The 17577-nt window shown below is 47.0% G+C and overlaps 1 protein-coding gene across 1 annotated transcript in view; it reads right to left on the reverse strand.

Moving 5' to 3' along the window:
- TDRD3 (tudor domain containing 3) overlaps window positions 1-17577 on the reverse strand; it is a 439138-nt gene that overhangs the window by 321207 nt on the left and 100354 nt on the right. The gene's annotated exons all lie outside the window — the stretch shown is intronic.

The following is a 17577-nucleotide window of genomic DNA, read 5'->3' on the forward strand; positions in this document are numbered from 1 at the left end:
ATAGTGTGTATGGGGCTTAACAAGTCTGACATTATTACAGCTGTTTTAAAGTCATTTTGCTTAAAGTGATGTTAAAGGCTCAAGTTTTTTTTTTACCTTCCTGCATTATTTGCAGGAACGTAAAAAACCTTCTGTGTCCAACAACACCCCCCCCCCCCCCCCGTGACCCGATAAGGAGCGTGTGCGTCTTGTGGACGCATACAGCAGGTGTCAGGAATGAGCTCATATCAGTGCCCCCAGAGCAAGTTGCTTGCTATAGAGTAGGAGTCAAGAGCGCCAGGGAGGACACAAAAAGAGAAGAATCAGGTTGTTCTGCGCAAAGACACTGCACAGAGCAGATAAGTATAACATGCTGGTTAACCACTTGCTTACTGGGCACTTAAACCCCCCCTCCTATCTAGACAAATTTTGCGCGGTCATACAACACTGAACCCAAATAAAATTTTTATAATTTTTTTCCCCACAGGGGGTACTGATTGGCATAGATGAGGTACCCGTGTTCCTTAAAGCGGGAGTCCGCCGTTTTTATTTTTTTTTATTTTAAAGCCAGCAGCTACAAATACTGCAGCTGCTGACTTTTAAAATAATGACACTTACCCGCCCAGCGCGCCCGCGATGTGGGCACCCAAAGCCGATCTCATGATCGTCTCTCGGGTGCTGCCGTCGCCATCTTGGGTATGGGAATCAGGAAGTGGAGCCTTGCGGCTTCAGTTCCCGGTTCCCTACTGCGCATGCGCGAGTCGCGCTGCGCAATAAGGATGGTCCCCATTGTCTCTGGGATCCGTGCGTTTCCAGGCAGCGGGGGACCTTCGGAAAGGGGCGTAGATTCTGCGGAAAGGGGCCTACCTTCTGCAGAATCTACGCCAGAAGTGGGTGCAGATACCTGTACTGTACAGGTACCTGCACCCCCCTCCCCCCTGAAAGGTGCCAATTGTGGCGCCGGAGGGGGGGGAGGGTTCCAATGAGCGGAAGCTCCACTTTAGGGTGGACCGCCGCTTTAATCTTCGGGACCGATGTAACATAAGCTGGTGATCGACTTTTTTTTCTCCTCACGCTGACAGCACGAGGAGAAAAAAAAAACGATTACCAAGCTTTTGTTTACATCATGTGATCAGCTGTCATTGGCTGACAGCTGATCACCTAGTAAGGGGCCAGGACCAGGACCGGCCCCTTACTCGGATCAGTGATCACCCGAGTCTCAGTGACTCGGTGATCACAGTGAGCTCCCCAGGGAGCGTGCACAGGGTAGGACGTCCTATGACGGCCTCCCGGAAATTGAGGTCCGCGCTGTAGCCATCATTTAGCTATGGCCCGGACCTCAAGTGGTTAAAAAGAAAAAAAAATATAGACCTTTAATGTCACTTAAAAAAAACACACACACACCAAAAAAAATGTGAAACAGTTTCCTATAATGCAAAGCATGTATTATCTGTGACAAGCATGTGAGGTCTGGGTACACAAGTAATGATATTGTACTGTATATTTACTTTGCGTTTTCTTCTGCGTGCACATAACCCTGTATATTCAAATCCTTGTTATATGGTAATAATGCAACCTTCGCAATGTTTTTAGCTCAACTCTCCCGTGTTTGATATGTTATCATACACATGTTGTGAATGATACACAGTATGCATCTCTGCTGAATTAAAAGAAAGAAAGAAAAAAAAGAGCGCCATTGGAGTGATATTGTGAGCTGCAAAGAGTGATGAAATATACATTAGGTAGTTTCTTTCTATGCTCCTGACTATATCCACAAAGAAAATGCTGGCTGTGGGAGAACACAGGTCTCGGCGTTGGTCCCTGAATGTCTCTGCACTGGGCCTCCCGGAGAATGCTAAAGAAATGACTGGAGCTTTCTAATCAGCTCCCCTGTGCCAGCGAGGCCCACTTGTGAGAGCCGGAGCAGAAGAGCAGCCCCTGAGAACACTTGTTTACTCCAACATCAGGCAAAAAACACTGATTTCCCATCCTCCCGAAAGAAGGGCCTAAACTTGCAACATGCCAAATCCAATTATTTCCTTTCTGAACTAAAAATATAACAGCATAATGTTTACTTTAAAAAGCTGACAAGCTAATAGCACATTTTTATCTAATTAACGGACCGGGTAATAACCTTCCCGGTCAACTCTAGCTAATGTGTGTGGTAAAATTAGACGCCTGCCGTCTGCAAGTAGTGTCTCCTGTGATAAAGCAGAGTGCTATGGCCATTGAAAGCTCATTTAGGTGAACGCAGCCCAGAATTACAAAAGGTCTCGGGCACATTAACCGGCTCTTATCTACATGTAGAGATAGGAAGAAATATGGCCTCCTGAGAGAAGAAAAAATGATGATGTCCAAGAGAATACGGGTGTGACCACCTCTACTACACGTAATGAAGCAATTTGTTATTACCAGCTACACAAATGTGCTTTTTTTATTCGAGCCGATTTCATTCATAACACATAGAACTTTTTTGGGAAGGTTTTTTTTTTTGGTTCCTCCTGAAGTTGCTAGGGGTTCCTGGAGCAGTGAGCAATTTCATTCATCTCTTATATACACTAAGCACCTATGATGCAAGGGGCACTTCTACATTGATCACCAATGTTAGGGGTCACCAACAATTTTATAAAATGTGAGGTAGGGACCTTAGATTGTAAGCTCCTTGAGGACAGGGACTGATGTGACTGTAGAATATATACTGTAGATGTAAAGTGATGCATAACTTGGTGGCTCTATATAAGTACCTAAACCAATACTTTATAACCCTCACTAAGGCACCGTTCACACTGAGGCGTTTTTCAGGCGCTACATCGCTAAAAATAGCGCATGTATAGCGCTTGAAAAAGTAGTGCCTTTCACACTGGAGCGGTGCACTAGCAGGACGGTAAAAAAAAAGTCCTGCTAGCCGCATCTTTGGAGCAGTGAAGGAGCGGTGTATTCACCGATCCTAAACTGCACCTACCCATTGAAATCAATGGGGCAGCGCGGCTATACCGCCAGCAAAGCGGCGCTGCAGCGGCAATTTGCGAGCGACTTTAACCCTTTTTCAAACGCTAGCATGGGGTAAAACAACCCCGCTAGCAGCCGAATACTGCTGCTAAAACAACGGTAAAGCGCCGCTAAAAATAGCGGCGCTTTACCGCCAACACCACTCCCGCCCCAGTGTGAAAGGGGCCTAAGATAAATAGCTTTAAATTGTGTGATATCAACCTATGGGAAACAATTAGAATAGAATATAAACCTCAAATTATTATACTAGGCTGCTGCTTTTGGTAAGGTTCTGGACCCTCAAAATTGCAAACACTAAAGAGTTTCAATGTTTATTTGCTATATAAAATACCTGTAATAAATATTTTAAATCAAGGAAAACAGCAGCCAAAGCTTGTTTGGCTGCGCTTCACCTGTCGATCACAGGAGTGCTGAAGCCCGCTTTTGGCTAACGTCACAGAGCCAGTCCAGGCTGGGGCAAGATTGTGATCATATTGGCTGGGATCTATCCAAACACCTAGACCACCACCCGGCTCAGCCACCTGCTTCTGCCACCTACACACCCAGCACTCCAGTAAGCGCTGAGAACCGAGTGATGGGCAGTGTTTGATTGCTCAGTTCTCAGTGTCAGAGCCAGTGGGGGACAGATCCTGCATTGGACTGATGCTGCATCCATCTAGGTAATTAGGATTTAAAAAACAAAAGAAAAGTACTTCTTTTGTAGAATAAAGCTGGCCATACACCTATAGATTATCTGTAGATTTTCTATGGTTAGATGGAAAAAGTGCAACAGATTTCTCCATGTATGCTAAACTGTGTGGACAGAGGAATCTCCCACTGGGCCAAGCTTCAGTATCTTGCCAGTTGGCCCTGCTGGCTTTCAACCTAAACAATGCCAGCAACCCAATCAGAATGTTCAGGTATTGTGAGAGCCAGCGGGGCCGACTAAAAAGATATGGAAGCTTGGGCCAGTGGAAGATTCTTCCATCCATACAGTTCAGCATAGATGATGGAATTATCTGACCATAGAAAATCTGCAGATAATCTATAGGTGTATGGCCAGTCTAACTGTTACTGCGCCTCTCCTGTGGATCACAGGAGTGCTAAAGCCCGCTGTCGGCTGATGCCACGGAGCCAGTCCAGGCTGGGGCAAGATTGTGATCATATGGTTGGGATCCGTCCAAATACCTAGACCACCACCCAGCTCAGCTGCTCAACCACCCACTTCCATCCCCTTCTCGGTTATGTTCTTATTTCTCATTTCGTTTCACAGCTACTACCCTGTTTTACCGAAAATAAGACAGTGTCTTATATAAATTTTTGCTCCCAAAGATGTGCTAGGTCTTATTTTCAGGGGATGTCTTATTTTTCCCATTAAGAAAACACGTTACACATTTATTGTTGAACAAAAAAAAGGTAATTTATTACCTGTATACAGTACGGTAGTACCAGTAGTTGTCATCACAAACCAGCATAACCAGACCATTATTTCCATGTACAACAATCTATGGTACATTTACTGATACCGTATTTACCGGTATGAACACAAAGTAAGATTTATTCAATGACAGTCATGTCATCATCTTCTGGAACATCATCATAACAATCCAAACCCTGAATTTCCTGGTGAATGTCTTGTGACTCCATTTCTTTCAGAATCAGTGGACCAAATCTCTCATGTTTAGAAATAGTACTGTCCTTAAATGAGAACTTCTTGTCAATGTAGCCTGCTCGTAGAGCATTTGCAATGCAACGGTCAGTGATTTTCTCCCCTGAATTCTTCACCCAAGTCACAACTTCTTGCAGTTTAGGTTTCACAAAGTTGCCACGCTCATTTCTCTCCATTCTATTTTCAATGTAGTCATTAATTTCCATGCGCAAATTGTCCTTGAATGGCTTGTTTATTGCAATGTCAAGAGTCTGGAGATAGGCCGTCTTTACTGCGGGAATCATTATTTGATCTATTCTTCTTTCGTGAAGAAATTTCTTCATGTCTTTAGCGCGGTGAGTGCTTGCTGCATCCCAGACTAGCAGACCTCTTTGGCTCCCTCGCATAACAAGCGGCAGCATTAAATCGACCCACTTCCTTATAACTGCTTGTGTGGCCCAGGCCTTTTCAGTTTCAAGAATAAAAATGCCCGAAACACGTTCAATCTTTTCCTTCTTGCCCTTAGAAATGATTAAAGGTGGTATTTTAGTGCCATCCAGACGAATTGCCAAAATACAGGTAACACGTGCACTTTCGTAAGCATTGGAGGGAATGTAGACTGAGGAGGCACCCCGCTGTTCAATTGTTGTTTGAGAAGATTGCCCCATAAACACTGCAGTTTCATCCATAGCAATCATGTTGGAAAGATTGTATTTAGAGAAGTCAGCATCATCAATAAAGGACTTGAATGCCAGTGCTCGCTTAATAACTTGAGCATCTTCCAGCCTAAATAGTGTTGTGGATCTTCTTAAAGACAGTTCACTTCGATGAAGGAAATTATCCAGCCAGTGTTGTGATGCCTTGAAGTCTTCGGGGGCAAATTGTGGTGCTATTGCAAGGGCAAATTCTTGAATCTGAGCCCTATTCACAACCAAAGCCTTTGCTCTTCTGTCAACAACCCATTCACAGATCGGGTCTTCCAGCTTGGAAAATAATGGTTGCCGACCTGATCCACACTTGCGCTTTTTAGCATTTCCCTTGTCCACTTGTTCAATGAGGTTACCATACTCTGCTCGCCATTTTCGGACCAATCGGATATTCAACATCTTCTCTTTGCAGAAAGCATTAAGATTTTGGCTCCGAGAGTCTCCACGATTCCTTTCTTGTACGCCATGGAGTAGCTCTTTTTGCACTCATGTCTATGGGTAAAAATATACCAGCACTGTTTACCAGTTACCAGATTACCATTTTAGTACCCCTTCTGATCCTCCTGTGCCATTTTTATCCCCCCTTCTAATCCACCTGTGCCATCTTGACCGCCCCCTTCTAATCCACCTATGCCATCTTGACCGCCCCCTTCTAATCCACCTGTGCCATTTTGATTCCCCCCTTCTGATCCTCCTGTGCCATTTTGACCCCCCCTTCTAATCCACCTGTGCCATTTTGATTCCCCCCTTCTGATCCTCCTGTGCCATTTTGACCCCCCCTTCTAATCCACCTGTGCCAACTTGATACCCCACTTCTAATTCACCTGTGCCATTTTGATCCCCCCCTTCTAATCCACCTGTGCCATTTTGATCCCCCCCTTCTAATCCACCTGTGCCATTTTGATTCCCCCCCCTTCTGATCCACCTGTGCCATTTGACCCCCCTCAAATCCACCCTGTGAGCCCCCCACCCCTGTGTGGATTAAGGTATTTACCCTCTCTCCTTCAATGTGTCCTGCCCCACACGACTCACTGTCTTGTGAAGCAGACACTGTCAGGTGTCATGGCCGCGGCGCGGGCTCTCTGATGACGTCACTCGCCACTGCTACGGTCCAGAGGAGTCAGACTCCTTACAGTACCGTAGCTTCAGGTGGCTTTATTATCGGGGAGGCCTTAGGTTTGGTGGAGGACTTATTATCGGGGGTGCCTTATTATCGGGGAGGCCTTATTATCGGGGGATGCCTTATATTTCTGAGAGATGGAAACCTGGTGGGAGGTCTTACTTTCGGAGGATGTCTTACTTTCAGGGAAACACGGTACTAAAAATATTGTTGTACACAGCAGGAGGGTGTAAAAAAAAAAAATGTAATTGTAATCTGCCCATGTTGTTAAATATTCTAGGTAGGGCATCATTTTTTTTGTTTACTTTTATTTTTTTTAATACAAATATTATCACTCCAAGTTTTTTTTTTTGAAGGTGCTCCCTGAGACCTGAACAATATTTAATGAGTTTCCGAGGATAAAAAGGTTGAGAAAGGCTACTGTAGACAATCCTACTGAAGTGGGTCAGATGTGCTTTATGTAAAGTATACCAGTGCTTTCACACCACAAATGTCTTTGCCTCAGCTGCCCCAGAAAGTTACTTTTCCTGAGCAGCATCCCTATTTCCAGCAATAAAGCCTACAGTATTCTAGCTCTGACTACAGCCTATAATCCTTAATATATACACCATTTAAAAATCGTCCTCTAGTGGCGGCTAGAAAAAGCTTGTATCCAGCCGCAGTAGTCAGGCCTTGCCCCTGCCCCTTTCATTCTGTATAGAGTAACTCATCATATCATCATTCTTTCACAGGGTGCATTGACAGGAACAAACACATAAGGGTCGATTTAGTAAAACTGGAGAATGAAAAACCCAGTGCAGCTGTGCATAGAAACCAGATTTTTTTTATAATTTTTTTGGCAAAGCTTAATTGAACAAGCTGAAAGCAAGATTAAAGCTTTGTGTTTTTTTTTGTTTTGTTTTTAAAGGGGTTGTAAAGGTAAAAATGTTTTCACCTTAATGCATTCCATCCATTAAGGTCAAAAAACATCTCACAGTGCCAGCGGCCCCAGCCCCCCCCCGTTTTACTTACCTGACCCCTCAAAAGTCCCACGCTCGCCCCCGAAGTCCTCTTTGCCACTCAGTATGGCCGCTGATTGACTGGAGTGGATGGATTGAAAGCAGAGCAGCCATTGGCTCGTGCGCCAGGGGGGGCGGGGCCGAGTGATACTGCCAGCAGCTATAGCCGCTGGCTGTATTACGGGAGCGCGCCCGCAAGTGCTTCTCACCATGCGAGGGAGCCGAGACAGCCGCTGAGGGACCCCAGAAAACCAGGTTCGGGGCTACGAGCTGCACAGTAGAGGTTAAGAGAGAGAGAAGTATAACATGTTTGTTATAAAAAAAAAAAAAAAACAACAACTTTACAACCCCCTTAAATTACAATAACCAACATGCTATACTTACCTGCTCTATATAATTGTTTTGCACAGAGAAGCCCAGATTCTCCTCCTCTGGGGTCCCCCGCCAGTGCTCCAGGCTCCCCCCCATCAAATGCCCCCTCGGAAAGCACCCGTGTGTGCTTGCTCCTGAGACACCCTACATGCATCTATTGGCACAGAGCGGGAAGCTCCCCCTACTGCTAACAATCTGCTCAGGGAGGAGGGAGAGAGCTGTGAGTACCGATGCTTTTGTGCACATCGCTAGATCAGATCATACTCAGGTAAGTATAGGGGGGGGGGGCCAAGGAGGTATTTCGCAGCACAGAAGGTTTTTCACCCTTAAGCATATAATGTATTTAAGCTAAAAAACCTTAAGGCTTTAGAACCAATTGAAGTTAAAAGCTGATTGGTTACCATGCACAGCAGCCCCAGATTTTGCACTGTCCAGTTTTGGCAAATTAACCCCATAATGTTAAGACAAAGTGCGGTTATAAGCCTAGGTTCACACACATGCGATGAGAGAACCGACGCAATTACAGCACCAGTTCCCACATCGCATGTCTCTACCCCACAGTGCGGGTTCAAATCACATGCAATATTTGTGTTCGCACAAATATAAACCTAAGCTTAGTAGTGTACCAAAATGAAAATTCTTTAGGATTTCCTGAAATCCAAAACCAAAATGGACAAGGATCAAGGTGTCTTTTCTGGATCCTGGTCCGGGCGTCAGGATGGGGAGGACTCCCCTGGTCCGGGCGTCAGGATGGGGAGGACTCCCCTGGTCCGGGCGTCAGGGTGGGGAGGACTCCCCTGGTCCGAGCGTCAGGGTGGGGAGGACTCCCCTGGACCGAGCGTCAGGGTGGGGAGGACTCCCCTGGACCGAGCGTCAGGGTGGGGAGGACTCCCCTGGACCGAGCGTCAGGGTGGGGAGGACTCCCCTGGTCCGAGCGTCAGGGTGGGGAGGACTCCCCTGGTCCGAGCGTCAGGGTGGGGAGGACTCCCCTGGTCCGAGCGTCAGGGTGGGGAGGACTCCCCTGGACCGAGCGTCAGGGTGGGGAGGACTCCCCTGGTCCGAGCGTCAGGGTGGGGAGGACTCCCCTGGTCCGAGCGTCAGGGTGGGGAGGACTCCCCTGGTCCGAGCGTCAGGGTGGGGAGGACTCCCCTGGTCCGAGCGTCAGGGTGGGGAGGACTCCCCTGGTCCGAGCGTCAGGGTGGGGAGGACTCCCCTGGTCCGAGCGTCAGGGTGGGGAGGACTCCCCTGGTCCGAGCGTCAGGGTGGGGAGGACTCCCCTGGTCCGAGCGTCAGGGTGGGGAGGACTCCCCTGGTCCGAGCGTCAGGGTGGGGAGGACTCCCCTGGTCCGAGCGTCAGGGTGGGGAGGACTCCCCTGGTCCGAGCGTCAGGGTGGGGAGGACTCCCCTGGTCCGAGCGTCAGGGTGGGGAGGACTCCCCTGGTCCGAGCGTCAGGGTGGGGAGGACTCCCCTGGTCCGAGCGTCAGGGTGGGGAGGACTCCCCTGGTCCGAGCGTCAGGGTGGGGAGGACTCCCCTGGTCCGAGCGTCAGGGTGGGGAGGACTCCCCTGGTCCGAGCGTCAGGGTGGGGAGGACTCCCCTGGTCCGAGCGTCAGGGTGGGGAGGACTCCCCTGGTCCGAGCGTCAGGGTGGGGAGGACTCCCCTGGTCCGAGCGTCAGGGTGGGGAGGACTCCCCTGGTCCGAGCGTCAGGGTGGGGAGGACTCCCCTGGTCCGAGCGTCAGGGTGGGGAGGACTCCCCTGGTCCGAGCGTCAGGGTGGGGAGGACTCCCCTGGTCCGAGCGTCAGGGTGGGGAGGACTCCCCTGGTCCGAGCGTCAGGGTGGGGAGGACTCCCCTGGTCCGAGCGTCAGGGTGGGGAGGACTCCCCTGGTCCGAGCGTCAGGGTGGGGAGGACTCCCCTGGTCCGAGCGTCAGGGTGGGGAGGACTCCCCTGGTCCGAGCGTCAGGGTGGGGAGGACTCCTCTGGTCCGAGCGTCAGGGTGGGGAGGACTCCTCTGGTCCGAGCGTCAGGGTGGGGAGGACTCCTCTGGTCCGAGCGTCAGTATGAGGATGACTCCTCTGGTCTGAGTGTCAGGATGGGGATGACTCGGGGCACAGTGTGGATCAAGCTCGGGGGACAGCAGAGCACACATATCCCAGATGATGGTTTGGCTCTGCACCCCCTCCCCAAACACTGATGTACATCAACCCATTAGGAGCAGACTCAGCTTTCAATGCTCATTGTAGATGATGTGTGATGCTGCTGCCTAGCATTAGACTTTATACAACAAGCTCTTTATATTATTGTATAAAAAGATTTTAGTCACACGGTACTCTAATAATTGCCCATCACTGTCAAGCTAATTTAACAACATGAAATGCACAACAATTGTGTGCAACGCTTAGCAGCCAAATGTCACCTTTCATCTATGTAGAGCAGTCGGAGAAATAATCACTGATTGGCTAAATGTCTTTATGCACTCCGTACTCCAGGTAAAAGAAAGTGGCATTTTATAAAACACAAGGAAATAACAATAAAGGATCTAGATATTTATGTCAAAATAATCGAATTTAGTAAAATTATAAAATATTATTATGACTTGCCAGTTAAATATGTATAAAATGTTTCTGTATGAGCAAAAAGAAAAATAGTAAAATTACGAGAGTACGGGCGATTTAACACCAAGAAGCTGTCAATGCCGCTATCTAAACACATCAGTGACCTATGGATTACCCTTCCGACCTTTAAAATAAAAAGTATTATGATATAATTACAGAAGTGAATTTCTTCTGAATGCAAGGTTGAAGTCAGTTTTTAAACTTTACCATGCTTGCCTTTATTTTTCATTTTCCCATTAGGGAGCTAATCAAACTAATTATTTTAGCGAAAAGAGAATACGGGAATGAAATACACAACTGATGAATATATCATTAGAAACATAAAATGGCACATGTGCAGCTCATCATGCACTAAAAGCACATTGCTTTTAACACGCCACGCTAACGTGATGGCTTACGTGGTTATGTAGCATTTACACTACGTAGACTGTACATATTACATGCCCATTAAGTTCCATTTCTAGAAATGGAGAACACCATTACTGTCAAGTAGAATTTATCTGCAACACAAATAACTTAGAAACACAACATAGTGCAATGTGTAAAATTACATTAAAAAAAAAACGATGAATGAATAAAATTCAATTATGTGGAGGAGATGGCAAGTAGAACTTGTTCCCTAAACAATGTCCACGGAGCCAATACTTGATTAATGCCCTTATAGACCACAATCCCCAAAACTTTAGGATCACATATTCCATCAAAAGCATTAAGAAACAATGCAGATTTCTGTGGAAAAATGTGGACTGTAGAATTTCTTTTTACAACGCAAAAAAGAGAAAGCAAAACACTTTTTCATATGATGAGACCCTCAGAATATGATCTATTTATTCCAAACCACTTCTCAGTGCTTGACGATGAGCCTGTGAATATCTTTATAAGCGCACCCGGCTTACCTCTGTGCGAGAACAACATTGTATCAATCAAACTTATCCAACCAGTTAAGTGGACAAATAGACCATTCGAATCTCAGTCAATTCAGGAGGAACTAGCCAAGATTCGAACCATGTATGGGCAAGATGATTGTGTTCTCCCAGGAGGGATGACTCCCCGCATTGATGAGGGAATCAAACCATTTCCTTCCCTGCAACCCGGGCATATCAACTGGATTCTTTTTTTTAGTTCATCATACAGAAACTTTAGTTGTACTTTTAGGTTCTCTGGATTTTTATTTTTCTGCAGAGAAAAGGTCTATGGAACAACATCAGCAGTGAGAACGCCTAGAGAACATCAATAGCCCAAACATATTTCCATGTATTTTGAGTAAGAATCCACTTACTCAGCATTTAACTATCATATATTATGTATCGCCATAGATATATGGGAGTTCTAGTATTAATGTAATCTCCCTCATCTTGGACGTCACATACAGTACATGGAAAGAAAAATTCCAGAAAGAACAAGAATTTCAGTACAGAGCCTTGGCTGTCACAGCAAGGTCAGACAGAAAAACATGTTTGGCAATCAAACCCAGCACAACTAAATTAAAAGAGATGAAATATGAACAAAGCATATCCCTCTATAGTGTGTACATATCTCAATTCAGACCTTTACGTTTCATTTCTATCTGCTGCTTCGTTCCTCTTCTATCAGCATGAGTCACTTCTGACAAGTTTTCCTGACATGAAGGTAAAAAGTGACAGGGAAGGACCTCCAGCTGACTGATAGCCTCAGCTCTGTTCCTGTGTCCCTTCCCTCCTGTGTAGATTCTGCACTTTGAATGGATGTGCAAGACCGATAGTTGCAAATAAACAGGTACAATTTAAACAGAGTTCCATCCAAAAGCGGAAGCTCTGTTTATCTGCTTCCCCCCCCCTCCCGTGCCACTTTTGGCACCTTTCGGGGGGGGAGGGGCGGGACATGCACCTGTTTTTGACAGGTACCCGTCCTCACTTCCAGGAGACTTGGCTGTGCCGTGGGGGAACCAGCTATGAAACTACAAGGCTTCACTGCCGGTTTCCCTTACAGAAAATGGCAGTGGCAGCACCCAAGAGCCGAAAGGAAACATTGCATGATTCCAGGACAGGGGCAAGTGTCCGAATAACAAAAGTCAGCAGCTCCAGTATTTGTAGCTGCTGAATTTTCATTTTTTCGTGGGGAGGGGGGCTGCTCTTTATTTAATCTCTACTGATCACCCGAGGCCAGTCACTATATGTAAAGATTTACAAACACTTTAACTACTTAAGCCCCGGACCATTTTGCTGGCTTAAGAGCACTTTTTTCGATTCGGCACTGCGACGCTTTAACTGACAATTGCGGGGTCGCGCGACGTGGCTCCCAAACAAAATTGACGTCCTTTTTTTTTCCCACAAATAGAGCTTTCTTTTGGTGGTATTTGATCACCCCTGCGTTTTTTTTTTTTTTTTTGCACTATAAACAAAAATGGAGTGACAATTTGGAAAAAAAAACGCATTATTTTTTACTTTTTGTTATAATAAATATCCCCCAAAAATATATTAAAAAAAACATTGTTTTCCCTCAATTTAGGCCGATACGTATTCTTCTACATATTTTTGGTAAAAAAAAAAAAAAACGCAATAAGCGATTGATTGGTTTGCGCAAAAGTTATAGCGTTTACAAAATAGGGGATAATTTTATGGCATTTTTATTAATAATTTTTTTTTTTTACTAGTAATGGCGGCGATCAGCGATTTTTATTGTGACTGTGACATTAGGGTGGACACATCTGACATTTTTGACACATTTTTGGGACCATTGTCATTTATACAGCTATACAAATGCAGTGATTCCTGTGTGTAAATGACACTGGCAGTGAAGGGGTTAACCAGGGGGTGGCAGTATAGGTGTTAAGTGTTCCTAGGGGCGTGTTACTAACTGTGGGGGGCTGGGCTTTGTTTTAGTGAACACTGATCTCTGCTCCAATCACATGAAGCAGAGATCAGTGTCACTTGTTGCTAGGCAGAATGAGGAGATGCTGTTTACAACGGCATCTCCTCGTCCAGCCGCCCCGTGAGACGATCGCGGGTATGCCCGCGGCGATCGAGTCCATGGGACCTGCGACCGGACTCACGGGGGTCCCGACCGGCACGCAAGCGTGCCTCCGGCGGCGAGCTCGCGATGGCAGGGCGGCATTTAAAATTGGAAGTACCTGTACGCCAATATGCCTGCCCGTGCCATTCTGCCGACGTACATCGGCGTGCGCCGGTCGGGACGTGGTTAAAGCGACGCAGTGCCGAATCGCAAAAAGGGGCCTGATCCTTTAGCTGGAAAATGGTCCGGGGCTTAAGTGGTTAAAAGGTGAGAATGGTTTCAGCTTTATTTTTTTATCACCATTCTAAGATCTCAGCATAAAGCCAATATTTGCACGGCTCTATATTTCATCACCATAGAACAGGACTATAAAAAATCCTTGCAGCACCAATAGATCTCTCAAAAACCTTCAGGATTAAATAATCATTAAAGTTAGGCTTGAACTTGAATAGGCGGTTACATCCATCATAAACTAAAATCTTCCCAGAGAACGAGAGGCCCATGGAGCACAACTCGATTAAGTTGCAAAACTTCCACTTGCTTCACAGGTTTCTCCAAATTTAACAGAGCCAATAAAAGTTTCATACATTATTTAAAAGAAACCTGCGAGAGTGAGCACTTAGTGCTACATCCAATCAATCAGACAAACTCCACGCACTACACGTACACAGCCAATTCACAGATAAGTAGGAATTTTTTAAACAAATTTGTTCTTTTTATCAGTATGTGAATACCTGAGGCCAGGAAGCATTTAAATGACTTTTCTATTAGTCAATATCACATTTCTCTATCTAATGGGAGAAAAACTATTTTCATTTATTTTTTTTTTTCCTATGAATAAATCATTTAAAGTTCAGGAGAGTTACAAACCGTTAATAAAGTTTAATACATATGAATGATTCATGAAATTAACCACATCTGGCGAGATTAGATTTTGCAGGCACGTTGGAGATAGGCATTTGTATAATTACCAGGGGAAATAAGAGAACTTAATTCACTGCAATACCCAAAATATCATCTTTACATATTTAAATAAAGATGACAAAAAAAAAAAAGAAGCCAGCCTAAACACACAGCCTGGCAACCTGTAAATAGTGCCCCACGCTTATTTACAGTACTTGGCAGCATGAGAACGCCACTAACAAATACTATTACTGATGAGGTTAAAATGCAATTGTCACCGAAAAAAAACCTGCTGCTCCTTGATGGCAAACTAATGGTTATATAAAGTATTTCATGTATAGAAAAATACATCCATGAAAACAGTAGGGATGCTGTATACAGAGAAAGTCCATAATAACCACTCAGGGCATAGAAAAATATGAATGCATCTAGCTGGTTGCTTTATGACCTGCGTGGCTTCATTACTCCGATACCATTCTTTTTTTTTTCCACTTAAAATGCAGCAAAGAGAAGAGGAAATGTTTGTGCCATAGTATACTCAGACGGTCCACACAGTTCTATTGTCAATCCACAGGACACAAGGACAGATCATCACCTGTACTATATTATGCAACCCTTTACTGGTTTTCTACCCCCACCCCCACCTCGGTGTTTATTGTTTCTGTGTGCCCTCAGTATGTACAGCATATATACACTTTCCAATCAACGCCTTAAAGTGTTACTAAACCCACAACAGTAAAATCAGTCTGTATACACAGTACACCATGCTTGTTATACTCACTGTGGAACACAACGGGTTAATCCTCTGCATTGTGTAAAAAGGCTGTTTGATCCTGTCTTCTCTGATCCGCCCCTTCTTTCACCAACTCCTAATCATTTCCTGATAACACAGAGTCTATGGAGTTACTCTGCACATGCTCAGTTTGTTGTGTATGGTTAGAGTTTTTTTTCCTGGGAGGGTGCGTGTGATCAGCACAGGGCCAATCAACACTGTCCAGACAGAGGGGCAGGGGTCTTGCAGTCTCATAGGACAGTCAGAAACTCCTCCTACAAACTTAAACCAGTGCTTGGCTGGACTCTAATAGAAGTCACAAGCAGTGGCGGCCCGCCCCCAGGTGTAAAAAAAAAAAAAAAAAAAAAAAAAACGGGCCCTTTAAAGACATAAAAAAAAAAAAAATGTCATTTAACAATTTGACATAGTGTACTGTGGTGCCGGTCACGGTGCACTATGAGAAGCGCCACGTCGATGCAATCACAAGATTGCATCCATGGCGCTTCATTTGCGGGTTAAAAACCCGCCTTGCGGCGCACTGCAGAACGCCGACTGGCTTCCGCCCGTAAAATCACTGCGATTCTACGGGCGGTAGCATTGTCATTCTTAGACAGGCAGGTCACTTCCGGCTTTCGGCTGCTTTACGAAACCCGGAAGTGACGTCGGCAGCTCTGTTCCTCAGCCCGAGCGGAGCTGCAAGACAGGCAGGAGGTGAGTCACCGCATAAAGGCCTTCTAGTTTCTACTTTGTTGAATGTTCATGCATTTAGCTGAATGAATGGAAAAAAAGCTTTCACACTTCACAGCCAGAAAGGTTTCCCCAGGCCAGGCGACTTTTGCCGTGGCCAATCAGAGAATGAGCTCTGAAGGGGAAACTCCTCGCCAAATTTCTGAAAAAAAATTTGACGTGGGTTCCCCCTCCGAGAGCATACCAGGCCCTTAGGTCTGGCATGGATTCCAAGGGGAACCCCGTACGCCGAAAAAAACGGCGTGGGGATCCCCCCCAGACCCTTATCCGAGCACGCTACCCGGCCGGCCAGGAAAGGGGGTGGGGGCGAGCGGGCGGCCCCCCCCTCCTGAGCCATACCAGGCCGCGTGCCCTCAACATGGGGGGGTGCCTTGGGGGGGGGGGGGCGTGCGGCCCCCCCACCCCAAAGCACCTTGTCCCCATGTCGATGAGGACAAGGGCCTCTTCCCGACAACCCTGGCCATTGGTTGTCGGGGTCTGCGGGCAGGGGGCTTATCAGAATCCGGGAGCCCCCTTTAATAAGGGGGCCCCGGATACCGGCCCCCCACCCTATGTGAATGAGTATGGGGTACAATGTACCCCTACCCATTCACCTGTGAAAAAAAGTACAAAAAAAAAACAACACAGGGTTAAAATATTTTATTGCACAGCTCCGGGGGTCTTCCGTCTTCGGGGGTCTTCTCGCCGGACTCCTCCGCTATCTTCTTGTAGCTCTTTTGCTAGCGGAGGAGCCCGGCTTTCTTCCTCGCCGCCGGCCTCTTCTTCCGACTTCGGGGGTCTTGTCCCCCTCTTCGGTTCTTCTGCCGGGCCACCGCGCCTTCTTATAGCTCCTTTACAGGCGGTGGCCCGGTCTTCTGTCGCCGCCGCCCGTTCTTCTTCTTCTTCTTCTCCTCCAGGAGATGTTGACCCGACGAGCTCTCCGGCCGCAATGCCAGGGCCGCGCTGCGCTGCCACTTATATAGGGACAATGGGGCGGTGTCACATGGGTTGATGTCACATGGGTTGGTCACATGGGTTGATGTCACATGGACTGTCGCCATGTGACATCAACCCATGTGACCAACCCATGTGACATCAACCCATGTGACACCGCCCCATTGTCCCTATATAAGTGGCAGCGCAGCGCGGCCCTGGCATTGCGGCCGGAGAGCTCGTCGAGTCAACATCTCCTGGAGGAGAAGAAGAACGGGCGGCGGCTACGACAGAAGACTGGGCCACCGCCTGTAAAAGAGCTATAAGAAGGCGCGGTGGCCCGGCAGAAGAACCGAATAGGGGGACAAGACCCCCGAAGTCGGAAGAAGAGGCCGCGGCGACGAAGAAGAATGCCGGGCTCCTCCGCTAGTAAAAGAGCTACAAGAAGATAGCGGAGGAGTCCAGCGAGAAGACCCCCGAAGACGGAAGACCCCCGGAGCTGTGCAATAAAATATTTTAACCCTGTGTTGTGTTTTTTTTTGTACTTTTTTTTCACAGGTGAATGGGTAGGGGTACGTTGTACCCTATACTCATTCACATAGGGTGGGGGGCCAGTATCCGGGCCCCCTTATTAAAGGGGGCTCCCGGATTCCGATAAGCCCCCCGCCCGCAGACCCCGACAACCAACGGCCAGGGTTGTCGGGAAGAGGCCCTTGTCCTCATCAACATGGGGACAAGGTGCTTTGGGGTGGGGGGGCCGCACGCCCCCCTCCCCCAAGGCACCCCCCCATGTTGAGGGCACGTGGCCTGGTACGGCTCAGGA

This window comes from Lithobates pipiens, unplaced genomic scaffold (assembly GCF_037356315.1).
Source record: "Lithobates pipiens isolate NorthernLeopardFrog02 unplaced genomic scaffold, aLitPip1_a1.2 Scaffold_16, whole genome shotgun sequence".
Lineage (NCBI taxonomy): Eukaryota > Metazoa > Chordata > Amphibia > Anura > Ranidae > Lithobates > Lithobates pipiens.